Below are 14128 nucleotides of genomic sequence, written 5' to 3' on the forward strand. Positions count from 1 at the left end.
TTGTTCCCATCTGTAACTGAGACCTATCACCCCCTTGCTCCTTCATTCTTTCAGGAGAGGAATCTTCTGACCTGAAGGGTCTGAATCCCAGGAGTCCAGGGAAAGCGGGGTTCAGCTTCACAAACAACTCATACCTGGCACCATGACTGCACCTGGTGAAGGCCTGATTGGCACGGCTGGATGGCATGGATGATGGCAGGAGGACATGATGGCAAAGACAGGAGATCTACAAGAGGAAGGGATTGTCTGCTCCAGCCCTTAAGCTTCTGTGGGAAATGCAGCTGGCTCCAAGGAGCTGACAGTCAGGGCTGAGTGTGTCTCTGCTCTCCTCCATGTACAGCAGGATGGGCTGGGGGAGGGAGGGAAGAGACCCATGGGAGGCTCTGAGAGGAAGGCGTAACCTTGAGCACCAGCTCTTGGAAGGAGCAACTGAGAGGAGGGATGGCTCCAGGTGTACTTCCTGCTGTGTGCTGGCCTCAGGGAGGAGAGGACAGATCAAGTAGACAGTGGATGGGGAACAGGACCATCCAATTTCTATGTGAAAAGCACCTGGCTATCACCCTGCCTCAGCCTTGGGAAACCACAGCCTGACTCAGGGCAGGCAGTTCCTCTTCATGTACAGAACTGATGTGAAAAATCTGTGACTCGGGACCCAGCATTGAAGTAGCCACAACATGTGTGTGGCCTGCCAGGCACTGTGGTCTCCTCTAGCTACAAGGTCCTGGCCAGTGGTTGGAAATCATGACCCCAACTCTCACAACCCTGCTTTGCCTGGGTGAGCTTGGAAAAGAGGAGTGGATGCTGTGGTCTAGGAGGGTCCCCACCCCATAGCCAGGCTCTGGTCCATCAGAGATCCAGAGCTCAGGAGGCTCCATGGAGAAGACTTTCACAGGCTCCAGGGAAAACTTCTCACAGGGAACCCTCTTCCAGGGCTGAGTCTGGGACTCAGGATCCCAGTGCAGGCAGGTGAGTGTGTCCTAGCTGTCATAGGTCTCTCTTCTTCCTGGGGACAAGGGGCCACCCCTGGGCAGTGGGGATGTTGTGCAGCAGATGTGGGAGGTCTGGAGCATCCTGGGGCTGAGAGTTGGGATCAGAGGGGATGAGAAAGGTCCTGAGACACAGATATGATTTCCCTGCAGGGTCCCTGCCCAAACCCAGGCTCTGGGCTGAGACAGGACCTGTGATACCACAGGGGGAACCTGTGACCCTCTGGTGTGATGGGAGCCCAGCAATACCATCTGCTCAGAGACAGCAGCCCAGCATTCACAGACATGCAGACCTCACCTGAGCCCAGGAACAAGGCCAAGTTCTCTATCCCATCCATGGCAGTGTACTATGCAGGGCGATATTGCTGTTACTTCCAAATGCCATCTGGTTAGTCAGAGCCCAGTGATGCACTAAATCTGGTGGAGACAGGTGAGAGAGAACACTCAGGGTCCCAGCCCCAAACTCTGTTCTAAGGGAGGGGTTTGCTTTCAGGGTTGCCCCCATCTCATAGCCCAGCCTGGGGACAGTGTGGGAAGTGTGAGTCCATTTCACATTCTGCCTCCGTCTCTCTTGGGAGTCTATAGCAAACCCAGCATCTTGGCGCTGCCCAGCCCTGTGGTAACCTCAGGAGAGAATGTGACCCTCTGGTATGTCTCATGAGTGGGATTTGACAGTTTCGTTTTGACTAAGGAAGGAGGAGACAAGCTCTTCTGGGACCTGGTCTCACTGCAAGGATTCAGGGGGCAGGTCAAGGCCCTATTCCCTGTGGGCCCTGTGACCCCAGCCACAGATGGACGTTCAGATGCTATGGCTTTTTCTGGAACAAATCCCAGGTGTGGTCAGAGCCCAGTGATGTTCTGGAGCTCCTGAGAAAGTCCTTTCATTGGCCCATTCATGTTTGAGCCCCCAAATAATGACAGGGGCCCTAATACAAAAATCGCTAGGAGGAGGTTGGATCACAACATCTACAGAGCTTGAAACCTCAGTATAACAGTCATGGAAACCTGCAGAGCAGGACAGGAGGAAAGGGGTGGCAGGAATCTGCCACTCAGTCTGGTTCATTCTCTCTCCAGTGCTGTCTGGGAAGCCATCCCTCTTGACCCAGCATGGCCCTGTCCTGGACCTGGAGACAACTTGCCTCTTCAGGTTGCTTTGACCTCGGCTATGACAGGTTTGCTTTATCCAAGGATGGGGCAGGTGATCTCGCTCAGTGACCTGGGCCCTTGGAGGGGATCTCATGGGGGATGCTACAGATGCTATTATGGATATGGCCTCTTCTCTGAATGATCACCACCTCTTCTCTGAATGAGCCAGTGACCTCTGGACATCCTGATCACAGGTGAGGAGCCAAGGGCTCAGTCAAGGGCCTGGACACTACATCGGCCCTGCTGGGGGAGACAGGAGGTGATGGCCAGGGTGAGGCTGGGGTGTTATGGAGGGAGAAAGAGAGAGACAGGAGGGCAGAGTCAGAGGAAACAGAGACAGATGGAGAGTGAGGATCCTCAGAGACAGCTCTGTTGAAGCCTCAGCTCAGAACAAGCTGGGGCAGCCCCTCACTACCTCCTTTCCAGGACAGTTCTCTGCCACACCCTCCCTCACGGTGCAGCCAGGACCCACAGTGTTCTCAAGAGAGAACGTGACCCTGCTGTGTCAGTCACGGATTCCAATGAACATTTTCCTTCTGTCCAAGGAGGAGGCAGCCAATCCTCTACTGCATCTAAAATCAGAGTCCCAAGCTCAGCAATCCCAGGCAGAATTCTCCATGGGAGGTCAAACTCTGTGCTCCGGGAGGACCTAGAGGTGCTATGGCTCTCGGGACTCAGCTCCATATCTGTTGCCACAGCCCAGTGAGCTCCTATAGCTTGTGATCTCCAGTGAGGACCCTGAGCCCATTTTTTCCAAACTGAAAGGCACACTTAAGTGTCCTGCTTCTTAGTACAGCTGAGGGACACTGAGGATTCATTGTCCACAAGAAGGGAGGCTCACAAGGAGGGCCTCCCCTACAGACAGAGCTGAGGAGGGGAGAGGATAAAGTGAGCTATGCAGGGAATTAGCAGACTCAGCACTGAACCCGGTAGCCCCAGGCCTCGCTCCCACTGTCCCCATGTCACCATCAGAACCCAGGGTATACCATCTAGTAGATGCACTCCTGTCACCACTGTCACCCTGTCCTTCCTGAATCACCTATGGGTGCTGTACCCAGTGCACACCTGAGACTCTAGAGGGGCCATGCACTGGTCACTAGGTCCCTCGAGGATCCCTGCCAGCCTGTCACATCTGCTCTGCCAGTCTCTGTGTGCTCAGGGCTACTGTGCTCTCTGTTTCTATGATGTTTTAAAGAAAAACTCACCCTTACTGAAAAAATCTAGGAATCAGAAACCAGGAAGACTTTTGATATTTTTCAAGACTTAGACATGGGAAATGAAATCCAGTTCCTAACTATTCAATAGGTCAATGAAGAAATTAAAAGAAAACTTTCAAAATTTATTTAAACAAAGCTATGTGTTTATTGAAAGGAATCGTGCTTAAAGTCACTTAATTCACTGTGGTCTGTCTTCCCTTCGGTCCATATGTATCACTCTCCAGGTTTTCCAGTACATATTTACAGTTGTTATACATCACTGCTGGATAAGATTATTTATCATTATGTGCTAACCTGCTTCAAGTCTTTTGCCTCTTTTGTACTTACCAGTCCAGCTACTTCTGCTGACTTATAGTTTCTCTCTTTATGAGATGTCTCTCTCATCCCCTTGACTTCAGTCTGTTTGCTCAAATGCATCAGGATATCTTGTAGACAGTGCACAGTTAGATCTCGTTATTGGTTTCTTTGGTATTTTATTAAATCTAGCTTTCCACCACAAGACTTTTAATTTTTTTAAAAAGACATCTAATTGAAGGTTTTAAACCACTAACATTCAAGAGTATTTATAGGTTAAGCTCATATTTTCTCTTTGTGAATAGCTGCTTTGTCATCTTTGTAACTTTCTTCCTGTCTTTTTCTTGCCCTTGTGGTTTTGTGGCTATTTGTTGAGAATTCTTTGCACTCTCCTTGTGTCTGACTAAACAGATTCTAGTCAAATTGATTTATTAATAAGGCCCGTAAAATTAAAATGTTTCACTTACCACAGCATTTATTGCATATTTTATTCCTATTAAAGAGTACAAACTTTAGTTAATTTTAAAATAAATTCTTAAACTTTAATCATTCATAAAGGAGGTCTTGATTCCTTTTTTTTGTCTTTTTTATGAAACAGGGTTTCATCATGCAGTTCAGACTGGCCTTGACTCAATTTGTAGCTCAGGCTGGTCTTGAACTCCTAGTGACCTAACCCTGACACTCCTGCGTTAGCCTCCCATGTGCTGGGATTACAGGAGTGCACCACTACCCTTGTCTTGATTCTTTATACCACTGAAAAATACCCAAGTATATATAAGAAACCTTTCAGTTTAGGTAATTTGGATTTCTATAAACTTACTAGGGCACTGTCCCCTTCAGTGGATTTTCAGTGTGTCTCTGATTATATACTGATTGGTATGAACATTAGGGAATGGAAGTTTTCATTTGTTTCCCAGTAATACACTATGTTTTCACTTCCTGTAAGTATACATTAACTTATACTTCATTGTCTGAATATTCGCAACTGCACATCTGTATACACATGCACCTGGCACAAGCATGTAAACTTGAAATGCACGCATACATTTGCAACAGTACAGGAAGGCTTTTCTGGGAGCCATGTCATAGTCAGGAGAAGGGGAGCCAATTTGATCACAGAATCCCAGGGAGACACTGGCTCAGGTGTCTGGAACCCCTGTCCATTCTTCTGCCCCATGTGCATTCCTAGCAACTGCACCAGTAAAGAACAAGTCAGATCCCAATGGTGGGAGTAAGGACAGCTCTCAGCTGTGGAGCTGGGCTACCAAGAGTAGGTGCTGCCCTGGGCGGAGGCCCAAGAATGCAAAGGGCACCTTGGGTTTCCCTGGCTCTGTGACCTCTTTGTCCACTCTTCCCAGGCCCACACCCCCAAGATCACATGGTGGAGAACCTGGTGCAAATGGCCATGGCTGGCCTGGTCCTGGTGGATCTTGGGATTCTGCTATGCAAGGCTCCTCACAGCCAGAGAAGCCCCCGAGATGGAGCCAGCAGGTGAAAACAAGTGACAGAGGACAATGTCTCTTCTGAGGTGCAAAGGCCTGGGTGTTAATCCAATGTTTCTGGGAGATTCCAGAATGGCCCTGATGTTAAGTTGGGGACTGTCAGCTGAGAAGAATAAACTCACTGCTGGTTATCAGAAATGGCTGGGAGGGGCTGGGGATTTAGCTCAGCAGCATAAGCACCTGCCTTGCAAGCAGGCAATCGTGATTTCGATCCCTGGTACCGATAAAAAGTTTAAAAAAATGGCTGGAAGGTGTGTGAAAGCCGCTTCCTCCAGTATTCTGTGATTTTTCCCTTCCTCCTGGTGCTGAGACTTGACTGTCCCTTCTTTTCTCACCCCCAACACAGCAGGGCCCAGCCCAAGGCACGGGTTGTGACCATGCATTTTTTACCTCATAGTCCAGTCCTCTTCTATGTAATTCATTTGATTTTCATCTGTACATTCCTCAAAATGCACTAGTGCATCTGTCTACACAGCTTTGAAAATAAATCTGGATTAACTGAATAAATGGGCAAAAAGTAGATCCCAGACTTCCAAATCTAAGTATAATATGCTGCTACTGCACACCCTGAGGACCTTAGTTCACTATCCTTCAAATGCCACCTCACGGTTTCATAAGAAATGTCATCTTTTGGTATCAATACTCCACTGCCTAAAGTATCAGCTGAATGTCACCTGAGGGAGCCAGGTCTCTAAAGACAAATTTTTAGTCAGATACAGGCCATCACCCCATAATCTCTGCACTTTGGGGTGCTGAGGCTGGAGGATTGATTGCAAGTTCAAACCTATCCTGGATGATTTAGCAACTTACAATGACCTTGTCTCAAAAGAAGCAAGAAAAATGGGCTGTGGCTGTAGCTCAGTGTGAACATTCTGGGTTGATCCCCATTACTACAAGAACATAAGCACAAGTTTATAGCATTTGCCCATGACTGTGGGGTAAACATTCCCTTCCTGGGGACACGGGGAGAATTGTGTACTCTGCTACAGGCTGACCTCAGCACCAATCTAAGTAATAAATTGGGGCATGTGGAACACAAAGGAGAACATGAATTCATTAAGGCAGTGGTGTTTTCTTTCTACTTGGACTCATGGCCCTGAAGACTTTCTTTTAATTTCTATCCATGCATTCCAGAAGTTTTGTGCATGTGGCCCCAAAAGTTCCTCACCTCTGCATATTCATCTCATACATATGTCTGATCAATTCTTTATATATCCCATTTTATTATTTTGTACACAGGAGGGAGGAAGTGTGTTGTAATTGGTGGAGAAAGATCATCATGTCTTCAGCACATAGCAGCCACCAAGGGCTCTTAGGAAGGGAATTCTTCAGCCAAACAGTACCATTCCTGAGGCTATTTTGGATTAAAAATGGGTGGTCAACTTAACACAGCTGAATTAAATCAGCATAGTGCTGCATGTAGCTGGTCCTTTAAGGCACCACCACAACCTGAGGAAAGTTGCCAGTATAAAAGGAGTTGAGAAAAGGAAGGCATTGTGGGTTTCTCTTAAGTGTTGCTACTGTTTGGAGCCACTGGTTCTCCTGGAGGAGCTTGTTATGCTGGCTTCCCCAATATGAACTCAGCTGTTATCATTGGAGGAAAACAGGACCTAGTCCCTGAGAATGGCTGTAGGTCACTTTAGGGGAGCTTTGGTCCTTATTTTAAGCATTGCTTCCTGGCTCTGGAGGGTAAGATGTGTACTATTTAATCTCCAAGAGAAGTTGTCACCCTGGCTTCCTGATGTATTCAACTGTTCTCTTTGGAGGAGCTTGAGACCTTATAGTCACTGAGGATGTCTCTGGTACTTTTCAGGGGAGCCCTGGTCATTATTTTGAGTGTCACCTCTTGGCTCCAGTATAGAACCCTCAACTTACTAGCACAGATCCTTCACCCTACTGGCATAGAATTTCACACTTTCACAACTGACCTTTGGGTCTTGCAAGCACAAATCCACAAACTAGACCTGAATGAGTCCTTGGCTTGGATTCTAGACCTTCAGCTGGACTTGTGGGAGACATTGTCATGGGCTCTAGGTCTTCAGCTTGACTCATGGGGGACATTGCTGTGGGATCTAGGCTCTCACCTGAATTTTCTAGGTCTTAAGTGTTGTGGATAGGTTTCCTGCTCCTTCTTGCATTTAACTCTGAGTGACAGTCATTAAACAATATTATAAATTATTTGTCCTATACGTAATTATTCTCCTTATAATCCCTGATTGCAACACCATTTGTATTGTTCTTCATAAAAATCAACAGTTATCTGAAACATAAGTAGAGGCAACTTCTGCATGCAGCACAATCCTTCTTTCTAGCCCATGCCTTGTAAGCATAAATGTCAGGTCTACTTTTGCCTCCAACCCCTGGTTACTGAGCTCTGCCCAGTGCTATCCATGAAGCTCCGCCCAAAATGTCCAGGTACTCTCTAGACACATCTTCAACATTTTCCATCCTCCTAATTGCTGCTGGAGCCTAAAGAGACAAAAATTATCTTGGACATTGGGACAGAAAACTCTCACAAAGGTATCTCTTCCAGGGCCAAGCCTGGGACAGAGCTGCAATGACACTCAGGTGAGTCCTCACCAGCATCCCATGTCCTGTCCTATCCTCAGTCCCTCATCCCTTTTTGGGGGCACTTGCTTGGGTTGATGGTGAGGAATAGGAACAGGTCTTGGAATCATCTAGGGTACAAAGAATGTCCTGGACTCATCCACTGACTTCCTTGTACAGACCCTCCCCAAACCCGTGCATTGGGCTGAGCTGAGATCTTTGATGCCAAAGGGGAGACATGTGAGCTTCTTTTGTCAGGGTTCTGGAGCCTAGAAGTTCCATCTTTCAGAGAAGGGAAGTCAAGGGTCTGGGAGAGACTAACATGCAGGACAATATCACACTAGACTACTAATAAAGCAGCACAAGAAAAAAACAGGAAAACAGTTGTCTTCACAGAAACTCCCAGTACAGTAAAGTTGGTGAGGTCCAAGAGGAGAAACAAAAGGCCAGCTCACCCTTCCCATGAACCAGCAGCAGTCAAACATGGCCTGGGAGTATAGACAACAAGCCAATTAGTCCTTCCTGTGAACCAGTGTCAGAAAGGCAGGGCCCAGGAAGAGAATCAAGAAGCCAATTCTCCCTTCCTAGGAGCCAGTGGCAGCCCGAAGGGGCCTGGGGGGAGAAACAAGAGGCCTATTTACCCTTCTTGTGGGCCAGTGGCATCCATGTGAGGCCCAGAGGGAGGAAAAAAAGGGTGAATTTATCATTCCCATGAACCAATGGCGGTCATGCAGGGTCTGGGAGGAGAAAAAAGAAGCCAATTTGTTCTCCTGTGAGCCAGCTGCAGTCATATATGGCCTGGTAAGAGAGAAAACAAGCCAATTTGCCCTTTCCATGAATCAGTGGCAGAAAGGCCGCACTCACTCTTCTTGAGAGTCAGCTGCAACCAGGTGAGGTCCATGAGAAGAAACAAGATGCCAGTTTTCCCTTTCCACATGCCAGCCAATGTGTGGACTGGGAGATAAGAACCACCCCACCAACCCCCTAATCTTTCACCTCCATACCACTCCACCCCACCAATAAGCAATCAACTGATTTGGAAGAATACAGGATGAGATGATAGCAATTAAAGTACAAAAGCAACTGAATGCTTCTATTGTTTTATTGGCTTAGCAGGTCTAAAGCTGTTATTCTGAGCATCTACTTAGAGAATAACAATATGCAATATGGAAGCTATGGGGCTTTCCTTCTGTCCTGTTTTTGAAATCTAATATTGTTCTTACTCTTCTGGTATGTTCCATTTTATTATTTTGTTTTCTTCAATGTTCAGCTTTGGTTTTATTCTGTTCTGTTTTGTTTGATTTTCCTATGTCTGATGGTATGGGCAGCACTTTTGAAGGTTACAAGAGGCATTATAGTAGCTATTGTTGATTTCCTATTATCCTATTTTGAAATCCTGTGTCACTTTCATTGTTTTGTTTTCATTGTCTTTATTCTGCTTTATTTTGTTGGGTTTTATTCTCTTTAAAGTAAAAGTTAAAAACAAATAATATAATCCAGAAACCAACCAAGAAAGGGAAAAGTTTATACAATAAAAATTGCAGAAACCATAAGAAGGAACTCAAAAGGGAGACTCTTATTGGAAGATGATGGGATTGGCGGGAGGTGTGTGTGTTACAATGAGGAATGGGGGATGAATATAAACAATAAATATTTACACATTGAATCAGAAATTGTGAAACTAGTGGAGAGGGTGAGGAATGGGGAGATAGACAACTGAAAATTAACAGTGTTTCATGTGCATGTAGAAAATTGCCAGAGTGAATCCATTAATCTGAACAATCAATGCACATTAATTAATTTTTCTTTTTTTATTTAATGGAAAACAGTATAGTAAAGCATAACTTCATAACAAAGTAATAGGAGAATAATGATAGTTAATTCATTGCACATTATTATTTTTAGTGTAATTAATCAGGGTACAAGATATGGGCATAAACATTCTCCAAACAATATTAGCACAAAACTTTCTTTTCAATGAACTAAGAGAAATGACCAGCATAACTATTTTGTGTTTTATTTTTTTGTTTACTTCTTTTCCTTTCCTTCCTATGTCCTTTTCTCCATCCTAGTTTTACTATCCTTTTGAATAATTTCTTCACTTTTCACAATATCTATTGTGCATTTTGGACCATATTTATTCTTTCAGCTCCTCAAACCAAGGAGACAATACAATACTTAGACATGTGAGTCTGTCTGCTATTGGTATAAATGTTTATGTCTTTATCTTTTGACCACTTGGGAAGCCTCAGTGAGGACAATGAGTACAGCCCATTTGGCCGATGTTTCTGGCTCCAAGATTTGTTTCTGTAGAATCTGAGTCTGTGGTAATGGCAGCTCCACGACCCACTTGTAACTGCTCCCATCAGAGAAATATGATGGGACTCCAGATAGAGGCTCATCCGTCAAGTCTGATCGGAACCCCACAAGGTGGTTAATAGCCTCAATGCAGTCATGGAGAGGAAGGAAGGGTCATCGTCAGGCAACAGAGCAGCAGGATTTAAAATGTAAGGGCCGACGCCGCAGGGAAAGAGACCCCAAGGACTCAGCTCGTAGTGAGGAGTAAAAAGTTTATTTCCATGCTCATGGGGTCCCCCAGGCAAACGAGTGCGGAGGGCCCCGAGGGGAATTTGTGCAGGGTTTTTAAGGGCACAAGCGGGAAGCAAGCAGGTTTACAGAAGCAGATCGCATTGGTTAATTTTGAATGGCGCAGGACTTGGCAGATGCTGATTCGAGGGGTCTGGGGCTGAGTAACCATGGAGACTGAGGGTCCTGGTCTGATCTCAGAGTGCCAGGTACAACTCGGTCTCGTTTGAACAGCACATTCTTTTACTTATCTTTATCTTTACAGAGGACAGAACATCTAGTGGTTAATGACTAGCAGATGCATTCCTTCCTGTCCTGCTCTGATTATCTCAAGGGGGAGGTTAGGGAGTGAAACATTCTTTACTGCTTTGTTCTATGACTCGGGGGGTTAGGGGTTATAGCTGGGGAGTCAACTCTCTCAAAAACTGCTGTCTCCTTGAAACTGATGGTAGTCAGATCCAGAAGTAGCGCTTGATAGTGCATTACTCCAGAGTTCAACAGCGGGCCGATCTGGCAGAGCCTTGATGAGGATCTCCAGCTAATGGGAGGAGACCACAATTAAGAGTTTTTGTCCAAAAGTCAACTTCTGATCTTTCGAATTTTCATGGTTGTCAAATACCTTTTGAGATATCTCTAATAACTGGCTAAAAGGCATTTCTTCAAATTCCTCAAGCTTCTGTAATTTTTGCTTAATATCAGGGGCTGACTGAGTTACAAAGGCAATATTAATAGCCCTTGCATTTTCGGGTGCTACCGGATCTATAGGTGTATAAATGCGATAGGCCTCTTGTAATCTTTCCAGAAACCCTGAGGGAGATTCATTAGCCAGTTGTCTTACCTCTAGAACCTTGGACAAATTGGTGGGTTTCTGGTGGCCCCTTAAGGGCTATTAGAAACAACTGGCAATACTGCTCCAGAGCCTTCTTACCTCTATTCCTGTTAGGATTTCAATGGGGCAGGACAAAGGGAAAACATGGTTCAGGTGTTCAGGATCAGAGGACGGACTTTTATCTGGATCACTCAGCTTTTTGCCCAAAGGGTAAACACGCTCCTTCTCCCCCATGGTAAACAGTACCTGTAACAGCTACTGACAGTCATCCCAAGTGGGGCGATGAGTGAAAAAGATAGATGCCAAGAGATAAATGAGGCCTTGGGGAACCTTAGAAAAAGGTGGATTAGGGACATAAGTCCATGATTTTACTCCTGAGACAGATGACATATACATATATATCGATTTTGCCAGAAGGGCCAATAAGGCAACCAAAAGATTTTTAGGGGTTGGTGGAATTCCCCTTTTGGTGACTATATCTCTAGCCTCAAGGATCATGGCTTGAATATCATTTTATTGGATCACTTGCCTTTTATTTTTTTTTTTCTCTTTGGGGGAGCTGGAAACTGATTTTTTTGGCTGATTGGTAGGTCTCCCTGGGCCCAGACTGGTTGAGTTATCACCTAAGGCTGTGCTCAGCATTGGTTGTCTCTCCAAAAAATGCTGTGTATATCTACCTGTTAAGACAAAAGCAATAACCTCACTTTTATGTTATTAGCTGTACTGATCTTTTAAACTTTAAATTAAACCTGGAAAAGGCAAAACTTGGTCTATCTGTGGGAAAAATAAGAGTGTTAAAGAAACAGTCTTTTAAATCAATTATGATGAAAGGCCAGTCTCTAAGAACTGCAGTTGGATTTGGCAGTCTTGGCTGTAGAGCCCCTATAGAAAGTAAACAGGAATTTACAGTCTTTAATCCTGTAACCACCTCCATTTGCCTGACTTCTTTGGAATAACAAAGACAGGAGTATTCCCAAGGGCTAACTGAGCTTTCTAAATGGGCTTGTTGTAATTGCTCTTTAATTAATTCATGTAATTGAGTTAGCTTCTCCTTTTAAGGGGTCATTGATCTACCCAAACAGGCTCCTAAGTTTTCTATTATAAAGACAGCTATTTTGAGAGGAAAAGCATCACTGGCCCTTGTCAAAAACCTGCTGATATCCAATACCTTGGATATCATCTTTAGGTATAATCTTAACAAGCTCTTTGAGTCCTTGTAAGTTTTTTCCTAGTCCTTTAGCTTTTTTATATTCCATTTTAATCATTAATTTTTTGGGGGATTAGAATCTGTTAGTTAAGTTTCCAAATTGGAACTTGTTTGTTCAGCTTTAAAATCAGAATCGCTAGTTGGCACTAATTTTCACTTTTGTAATAAATCTCTTCCCCACAAGTTAACTGGTACAGGTGCCACATACAGTAAAAAGAAACCCTTTTGTTGGTTTGGTCCCTCATAAGGCAAAGGTGAGGCACTCTAAAACGTGCTGAGGGGTCCCCAGTCTGATAAGGAATGTGATGTCCCTTTTGTGTCAGCCATGTTGCACGCCATTGTTCTAATGCAATTACAGACACATCTGCATCAATCAGTGTCTATCAGACACCTCAAAGTATTTACCATTAATTTTTATAAAAGCATAGAGGCCTGTTTTAGTCACTTCCTTTGTAAAATAAATTTCTCTCTCCGTTTTGCTCTGAGGGTCTTGCTCCCTCCTGAGTTGTCTATATATAACAAAAGAAGGCTTTTCTCTAGGTAACAAAATCAGCTGCCCCACATAGCCACCCCCCGCCCCGTTCAAAAACACAGATGTCCACAGCACATGCAAGAACTTGTATTTTATCTCCACAGTCACCATCAATCACACTGGGCACAATAGTTATTCCTTTTAAATTTAGATCAGCCTTTCCCAGCACAAGACCTTTAGGTAGGGAAAGGACCCCAAATTCCTGTGGGAATTGGGTGAGCTTATCACCTCCAATAAGAGTGATTCTGCAAGTGGCAGGAAGATCTAATCCTGCATTTTGTTTAAGATTTTTAGCAATTGTATTTAAAAAGGCTTATGAATAAAATATTCCTGATCATTAGCATCTGTTACAATTCCAACTGGGATGTGGCTGCCTTTTCTTGCACTACCTGTAAGTTTCTAGATAGAACCTTATAAGATAATTTTTTGTAAAGGCTTGGGCTCCTGCTGAGGTGATCCCTCTAGGGATTTTGTTTCGGTGACAGACACCTCAGCAGGGAACTCTCTTTACTCTAGGTCCAAATCAGAGTCTGCCACAGTGAGCTTTGACCTGACCAGATTCCAGGTTGAGAATGCCCCAAGGGAAATAATTTGTCCTGCCCTATGGGCTCATTTTAACATATTTTTAAACCCTTTTTCCCCCCAAATATCAATCTCTGTAGTGCCTGTTTGAGGAAAACATGAGTTATATTTGGTTACCTCTTCTAATGTGGTTAAGCCTTTCTTTGGCATGCAAGCACCTGAATAAGCAGCCTTTGGAGCAGTAGTAAATACCTTTGCTCCTCTGCTGGAACCATTTGCCCCATATTTTACTCCCAGATAAAATGGCTTTTCACTGCGGGAACACTCACCCCACTTGTTTCTTCCTTTTCTCCAGTCTCTTTGGAGGCGTTTTTCCCTCCGCAGACAGGACCTGGCCAGGGGCCCTGGGACAACAGGTCTGGATTCTGAGATGGGGGCATCAGGAAGAGAGGGCTGAGGTCTCTGCCCTTGGCTGTCAGAGTGAACCAGCTTAGATTAAACCAAGATTCTCTGAGTCTCAAGCCATCCATCCCTTCACTTTGGCCCTGTCTGAGAGGTCAGGTGTGGAGAACCCAGGGGCAGAGGCCCCAGCCCTCTCCTCTCCTGGGTTAACCCTGTTTGGTGGACTCTTCTCTCCCATCTGATCATGTCTCATGGCCTCTCCTGCAGGCAGGTCACTACTAATCATTTAAGGGCAGTAAGGACAGGGATTGGGACTCTTCACCTGAGAAAATGAAGTCCAGGATGTCACTGGACAGTA

The 14128-nt window shown here is 45.1% G+C and overlaps 1 pseudogene; it reads left to right on the forward strand.

Moving 5' to 3' along the window:
* Positions 1 to 741: 741 nt before the first annotated feature.
* Positions 742 to 1889, forward strand: LOC111755547 (leukocyte immunoglobulin-like receptor subfamily A member 5; annotated as a pseudogene).
* Positions 1890 to 14128: the final 12239 nt, after the last annotated feature.

This window comes from Cavia porcellus, unplaced genomic scaffold, assembly GCF_034190915.1.
Source record: "Cavia porcellus strain 051 isolate PalLab524CR breed Dunkin Hartley unplaced genomic scaffold, mCavPor4.1 scaffold_7, whole genome shotgun sequence".
NCBI lineage: Eukaryota > Metazoa > Chordata > Mammalia > Rodentia > Caviidae > Cavia > Cavia porcellus.